The sequence below is a fragment of the Dromaius novaehollandiae genome, chromosome 8, assembly GCF_036370855.1.
Source record: "Dromaius novaehollandiae isolate bDroNov1 chromosome 8, bDroNov1.hap1, whole genome shotgun sequence".
Taxonomy (NCBI): domain Eukaryota; kingdom Metazoa; phylum Chordata; class Aves; order Casuariiformes; family Dromaiidae; genus Dromaius; species Dromaius novaehollandiae.
Genome location: NC_088105.1, coordinates 3,838,619 through 3,846,572, shown reverse-complemented (window position 1 = coordinate 3,846,572; position 7,954 = coordinate 3,838,619). Strand labels below are relative to the sequence as shown.

The following is a 7,954-nucleotide window of genomic DNA, read 5'->3' as shown; positions in this document are numbered from 1 at the left end:
GCCTGGATAGCTCAGTTGGGAGAGCATCAGACTTTTAATCTGAGGGTCCAGGGTTCAAGCCCCTGTTCAGGCAACAGCCTTCCTATTTACTCACTGCTTTCCCCTTTGCACAACAAGTGGCACTGCCAAAACTGAGGAACCCCAAGGGCATCCTTAGAGCCATAAATAAACTCTTGGCATCCAACTCCTGTCTCCCACAAAAGACGCAAGCTCTCTCTCTCCTTCCTCAAGCACCTCAAGGATGAAACCAGCAGAGGCAGCTCTGACACAGATCTGCCTTTCTTCCCACATTGCACTCTGTCTCTCCTAGGCAGCCTGCTGCTCACTGCCTAGACTCCAGCTGGGAACTCTCCTAGGCAGGGCCTGAGAGATTTACTCTTTTGCTCACCTCCAAGCACTCCTAGACTTCCGTGTCCTTCAGGGCTGCAGCCATTGCGACAGAGCAGTCACTCGCACTGTTGCCAACAGGGACAAGTGCCTCACCGGTTTCTAAGATGAAATCCTCCCTCAGGAGACGGTTGGGCTTGATTTACCCACAGGAAGGCCTTGAGAAGATGAGGAAGGAGCAGCAAAAATACATCTTGCAGGACAAGAGCCTAACAAAAGCAGTAAGTCACAAACTACTGACGTGGGGCTTCTCTCCCCACGTGCAGGCAAGGTGAGCGCCCTCCCCGGGGGATGCATCCCAGCCCTCCCGTGCACCAGAGCCCATGCAGACAGTGTGGGGAGGATGCCCACGCAGCAAGAGCCAGAGCCAGAGCCAGAGCCAGGCAGGATGCTGCCCTGGTACCCACTCCCCAAAACTGGCCTCCTGCTCTACCGCCTCTCTCCATGTAGCTCCATGGACACTGGGCCGTGGAAGGGGCACAGCCTTTCCCTCCGGGCTGGGACAGAGCTGGCGACTGGGGATTAAAGGGCAGACTAACATGGGTGACACTGCTGCGGGTGTTTGCTACAGGCCACCTGAGCAGGGAGGAGAAGGAAATGAGGCCTTCTACAGACAGCTGGAAGCAGCCTCACAGTCACAGGCCTTAGTCCTCAGGGGGTTTTGAACCACCCCAATACCTGCTGGAGGGACGACACAGCAAGGCACCAGCAATCCAATGCTGGGATGGGGCTAGGAAGGCCAAGGCCCATCGGGACTTTAAACTGGCAAGAGGTGTCAAGGACAACAAGAAGGGCTTCTCTGAACACCTCAGTAACAAAAAGAAGGCACGGGCAAATGTGGACCTGCTGCTGAATGGGGCAGGGGCCCTGCTGACAAAGCATACCAAAAAGGCAGAGATGCTGAATGCCTTCTTTGCCTCAGCCTTTACTGGTACGACTGGCCCTCAGGAATCCCAGGCCCTGGAGACCAGGGGAAAAGTCTGCAGAAAGGAAGACTTTCCCTTGGTGGAGGAGGATTGGGTTAAGGATCCCTTAAGCAAACTGGACACCCACAAGTCCACAGGCCCTGACGGGATACACCCACGAGTGCTGAGGGAGCTGGCCGATGTCTGAACTTTTCAGTGGGAACCTAGGGTCAGGCCATGTTGTGGTGGCCGACAAGCCTAATTTCCGTATCAGTTTGGCGACACAGGTGGGACCCTAGGCGACCACTGTCGCGGCCTCTCGTCTCCAAACGATCATCTGGCGCCATCGGGTGAGTTCACCTGGGATCTTTGGCACCGAGAGGCACCGAGAAGGTGAGTCTTAAACTCCCGCCTAAATTCTAAATTCTGGTCTGGGAACAGTGCACTGTAAGGGGTACGCGGGCTGATCACCGTAAGGCGTACCAGGGGGACGGGTGTGAGTCCCATCCCCAGGGTTTGAGTGGGTTTGAAGTCCCAGCTCGGTCCGGCTGGAGAAGGGGTGCGCAGCCTGAGCAGCATAAGGCGCACTGCAAGACTGCAAGACAGAAGTCTAGAGTCACTGTGACTGGTGTGAGCGTGAACAGTGCTGTGTGTGCGAGTGCGTATAGCCTGGGAACCGACCGGGGCGCCCGTCGGCTGAGGAAGCCACCCGCTGCGAAGGGACAGCAGTCCTAGCAGTTCAAGACTCGGGGGGTGGGAGTGCGGTTCCCAGAGAGCGAGAGAAAGACACTGTGTGATCCCACCAGCCGCAGGGGCTGGTGTTACTGGTAAGGAAGTGCACTGCCTGATTTGCTTAAGACGCACTTCTCAGGAACTCAATATGGGGAATAATTTTGGCACAGAAAAGGGGATGCCCTTAGCTGAAATTTTGGAAAACTGGAGTAAGATTGATGGTACCAAAAATTAAAAAAACCCCACAAAACAGTTGGTCCAACTGTGTCAGGAGGATTGCCCATTCCTGACAAAGGAGGGAAACCCAGCAGAACGGTGGCCACCACAAGGGACTTTTGATCAGCAGGAACTAACTATCTTGTAAAATCGTCTGGAAGACAGGTTTCCAAGTTGAGTGGATTACTGGTATGTTTGGGAGAACTGGGCATGGGCGCGGGAGCATTTGAGCCAGGAGGGAGGGAGGAAAGAAACCTGCCGAAGGTAACACTCGTGTTAGCAGATGCTAGTACCCCGGACTGTGCTCCAAAAGTTTCTGCTCCACCTGATATGCCTGATGATCTCTCTGTCATTACTTCTCCTTCTCCTCCTCCTTCTCCCTCTACTCCACCGGCTGCCGGACTCTATCCTGTGATCCCCAACGTGCTGACTAACCCTGCCGCTTTACAGCCAGGGGAAAGGGAGGGCCCAGGGGACATGGGCTATTTTTCTGATATCTTTGGTTAACTGGAGAACTACTTCGCCTACATCATCTATCTCTAAACAACAGTTGGAAATATTCAATTTTCCACACACCCCTCCCTCTTCAGCTAACAGATAGTCTAAAACCATGCGGTGCTGAAGGATTGCCGTGCGCATCTGTTGGGACTGCCAAGTTAAAAGACCTATTGCATCCGCGGTTTTGTTGGTAATAATTTCCAAAGCCGCTTGTAGTCTGATTATTCGATTTAGGTTATAAATTGGTTCTCTCACCCCCGATATTGGTTCATTGGGGTTCCAGGTTGCAGGCCCGTAATGTTGAATTATTCGTTCAGGAGGCCACTCATTATTCCCCCATTTTTGTGTCCCACCCAAATCTACCTTAATGGATCGCGTCTTACGGGCAACCCTTCTGTCTCTGAGGTTGTCATATACCTTTACGCCTAACTGAGGTCCGCCTGTTTCTGGTAAAAGGAAAAACAAAGGTCTGATAATCCCTATATAACAAATTCCCGACCACCCCGCAGGTAAAGATTTATATGCTGTGTCCCCGCAGATCCAATAATGCCCCTTCTTAGCTCCGACACCCTGAGCAAATGGCCCATCCATCCCTGTTGGGAATTGAAAGTAAGTTGTGTCTCTGTCACCCAGAGGGCTGACAAATGTGACTGCCTCATCACCTATTCGGCCGGTACAATACCAAGCCCCAGAAGTGTCTTTCCATTTGCAGGTTCGCTTGTAAGGGGGATAATTGGGTTGTCGGTGAATTACAGTTTCATTTTTATTTGACCAGTATCCCTGAAGTCCCCGATTGCGCCCCGTTTCATCTAGCCACATCCATAGGTAAAGATTCCTGTTTTTCTCGAGAGGCTTACGAGTGAGTGTCCATCGACATTTACTTTCCCCCACTTTAATCCCTCCCTCCTGGGTACGATTTAAACAATATTGCCCCATTGCTGGAAATTGGATTGGCCAGTTCCCACTGTCGTCCCACGTGTCGTTCGCGGTTTGGCTATAATTGCTTATGATCTGGTCTGGGGTGAGGGATGTGGATGTCCACGGCCAACTTGATAATCCTAGCGGTCCTCCGCAAACCCAGCAGTGGCTTAAATTGAAAGTTTGGCTTACTGCTTTCGCCAGCAACACAAATTCGTTGTTCTCGAAGGGATTAAATGGGTTGGGGGAAGGTTGAGGGAGTGGTCGTTCGTCGCCTTTGTGGATGCATCCTTGAATCAGGATGGTCCAGAGCAGTAGGTGCATCTTGGTCAGATCGCCGCCCTTGAAAACAGAAATAAGAACAAACTCGCTCCTCGGGTCAGAAGGAGGGGATAATCCATTTTGTGTGAATCTTGTGGGTCTTTCCACTAGCATCTTTTGCTCTCCAAGTATATTTATTTATCGGGGTGTCTAATGTAAGTGGTACAGCTCCCACGGTGGGAAATTCAACCAAAACAGATTGGCCAGGGGAATGGGATGGAATATCAGAGGGATCGGAGCTCTGGGAGGCGGGTATGGTTGTTGGGGCTTGTGGACAAAATGCTGCAATTTTGGGACATCCATTTGTCCCCCAGCAGCTATTGACACCGGTCACTGCCTCCCCCACCCGCTCAGCCCATCCTGGTTTGTGCGGTTTTAAAAAGCGCTTGAGCAATCCGTTGGTTCGCTCCACAATCCCGTTCGCTTGCGGGTAGTATGGGGTGTGGAACACCCACGAAATTCCTTCCTGAGCCGCCCACTCCTGGACTATTTTCGCAGTGAAATGTGAGCCATTATCAGACGGAATAGCCTGTGGTTTGGGAAAGGTTCCGAACCATTCCTTGAGGGCCCTCACCGTGTTCTCCCCGGTCGCCTTGGTGCAGGCCCGGGCTTGCGCAAGTCCGGATACTATTTCGACTCCCACCAGCACATAACATTTCCCTGCTGATTTTCGGAAAGGCCCGATGTAGTCGACCTGCCAGGCCTCCCATAAGCCTTTTCCTTCCCTGAGGTGCAGGGGCTCGTTTTCTAGGGGGTGCCTGTCCAAACGGACACGGCATTGCTCGCAAGAAGGTATGCAAGTTTTGCACTCCTCTCTAGTGACCGGCCATCCCCGAGCTTGTGCCTCGTGGAAGAGATCGTTGATCCCTGAGTGCCTCCTTTTTACGTGCAGCCACTCTAGTAAGTACTCCCAGTTTTCTTGTACCTGGGCACGTTGTAACAGAGCTAACCGAGCTAATTCGTCTACTTCAGCATTCCACCGGCCTGCCGGGGTATGGTCTTGTTGGTGGGAAGCCACCCATGCCACCGCAAATTCCCCCCATCTTGCAATTGCAAGGATATCTTGCCACCTCTCCTTCTGCCAGACTGGTATTCTGTTAACCTCCCAGCCATTTTGCTCCCAAAAAGGAAGCCATTCCATGCAGCCTTTGAACACTGCATATGAGTCCGTGTAGATGTGTACAGGGGAAGTAGCCTGGCTTTCATGTTGGAATACGCTCCACACTGCAACCAGCTCTCCCACCTGCGCACTGCCCTCTCTTTCTGTAATGATCTGCTCCTTAGTCCCCACTTGGAGCGCCACAGCCTGGCATCTCCAGGTTTTCCCTTCCCGCTTTGAGGAAGCGTCTGTGAACCATGCATTTAGGATCTGACTGGAAAATGGGGGAGCTACTTGAATCACAGGGGGAAGTTGGGGGTTTTCTTTATCCAAGTCTGCTTCATCTTGTATGTTTAATACTTTAGCGGCTCCTTCCGTTATGGAAAAGATTTCGCAATAATGTTCTATTTGTGCGTACCATTTTCGTACGGAGGCTCTCTGAGCCACCCCATCAGGGGGCGGGGTCCCTGCCAGGACCTCTTTGGTCACTTTAAACGGACCTCGGAGAACTATGGGTTGCTTTCGAATAGTCTGTTCAGCCTCCCTTAGAGCAAGGCTGACTACAAACAGCCCCTTCTCCCACGTGGTGTACCGCTTTTCAGCGTCTTTGAAGCTGCGTGAATAAAACCCAATGGGCCGTGTAGGCCCCTCTGGCCCCTTCTGCCACAGGTGGATAGAGAGCCCGGTCCGGGCAAACCCCCATTCGATCTGGATAGGGTCAGTGGGGTGGATTGGCCCCAAAGCTTGGTAAGCATTTGCCTCAAAAACCAGCAGCTGCAATGCCTCATCGTGGACTGAGGTCCACTCCCAGTGAGCCCTTTTTCGTAGTAAGTCATATAATGGCCTGGCAATAATTGAAAAATCGGGAATGTGCTTCCTCCAAAATACAAGCAGCCCTAGAGCATGTTGCAAATCCTTTTTGGACTCCGGCATTTTAACTGAGTCCAACGAGGACAGCGTATCCGGGGGAATGCAGGTCATCCCCCCCCTCCACCAGATTCCCAGAAATCTTACTTCGCTGGAGGGAGCTTGGATCTTTTCGGGCGGAATTGTCAGCCCTATCTGCTCTAGGTGGGCAATAATGTCGCGCTGCGTTTTCTCAACATCCTCTACCTGGCTCCCTCCCACAAGCACATCATCTATGTATGGATAAATTTTGACTCCCGCCTGTATGGGGACAGTTTCCAGCTCTTGTGCTAGCACATGATGGGCTAGTGTAGGGGAGTGCTTGTACCCCTGAGGTAGCCGAGTGAACGTGTATTGCTGTCCCTCCCACGTGAAGGCAAAACGCTCTTGGTCCTCAGGCTGCAAAGGGACCATAAAAAACATGTCTTTGACATCAATTGTTGCCATCACAGGGTGGGACTGCTCCTGGATAGTCGCTATTAATTCAGCAATGTTTGGCACAGCTGCCGTCAATGGGCCTGTATTGTTCTTTAGTCGCCGATAGTCTACGGTTAGTCTCCACTTACCGTTTGGTTTTCGAACTGGCCATACAGGGGAATTGAAGGGGGACTGTGCTGGGATCACAACTCCCTGTTTTCTCAGGTCCTCCAATACTGGGGTAATTCCCTCTCTGGCTCCCAAAGGTAACGGATAGGGTTTTACATTAGTCAGCCGGGAAGGGGGGAGGGGAGGCGCCGCTTGCAGCAAGCGCACTGCCACCCCGAAATCTCCGGTTAGTCTTCTGACCTGAGGAACGCCGAAAGACCACGAATTCCCCTGGGAATCCCGCCACTGTTTCCCCTTCAGGACGTCTATGCCTAAGAGGTTCATTTGAAAAGGCCCCACAGCCACCATGGTGTTCACAGGACTCTCTTCCCCTGGTAACCACAATGTTACTGGGGTCATGGGCACAGTCTGGGTCTTCCCCAGAGCATTTAAAACTACTAGGTGTTTGGAGGGGACCGAGATGCCACACCGTTCCGCCTCACTCTGTGTTAGCGCTGTAATTTGCGCTCCCGTATCGATTAAAAAGGTTACGGGCCTTCTCTTCGGCCCCACTGCTGCAGTGATTAACAAGTCTCCTTTGTTATTGCAGGTGAGTTGTCTTATAAACATCCACCCTCCGCCTCCCCCCTCACCCTGAGGGGACGGAGGAGCTAGTTTTCCGCCTCTCTTTCGTCCCCCTCAAACCCCTCCCCCACCTTTAACACCGGTGCGGAAGGTGGTTTCAGTCTGACGGGGGGTCCCTGTCCGGACCACCTCCGTACCAGGAGCTCTAGTTTTTTGATTGGGAGCCCGTCCATCAAGTCTCGGGGCACGCCTTTTTGTAGCCCCAGTTGCCATAGTCCCTGCCGGGTCAGGGATCTTTCTCTTCTGGCTAAGTCTGGGCTCCTCCCAGAAAATGCCAGCGGCTTGTTTGCTGGCTCTGCCGCCCGCACAGCCCTAGTTTCCACTTTTTGGTAAGTCCCGCCGACTGGCCCGTATTTCCTCCCATAATTGATCAATTCCTGGGCTACCTCCCCCCAGGTCCACACCTTTTTCCCTAGCCGCCCATGCTCGGGGGTTACCATCCCCTCCAGGCAGCCGCGATTCTCTCCTCGTGGGGCACATTTTGGATTCTCCCCTGCAATTGGATCCCAATAGGTTTCAGGGAATCCCGTATTAGGGGCGTCATCCGCTTGGGATCTACCGGCAATAACATTGGAGAGCTCACGTTCGGCTTGAGTTCCCGATCGTACATCATTTGCAGACAAGCTGCCTTTTGTACGCTTTCCAGCAATTGATCGACGGAACCTGTTATAGCTAGGGGATCCCCCCTTCCCAAAGGGTTCAGCCCCCCCGCCCAATATGCAGCCCTCTGAGTCAGGGACCACGGGGCTCGGCGATCGCCCTCAGGAGCTGGTTTCTTAGCTCCTCTTTCAGTATCAGATTT

The 7,954-nt window shown here is 52.8% G+C and overlaps 1 non-coding gene across 1 annotated transcript; it reads left to right on the top strand.

Annotated features, from left to right (window-relative positions):
* Positions 1 to 73, top strand: TRNAK-UUU (transfer RNA lysine (anticodon UUU)). Its single transcript has one exon. It is a non-coding gene; the product is annotated as a tRNA-Lys (tRNA).
* The last annotated feature ends 7,881 nt before the right edge of the window (positions 74 to 7,954 follow it).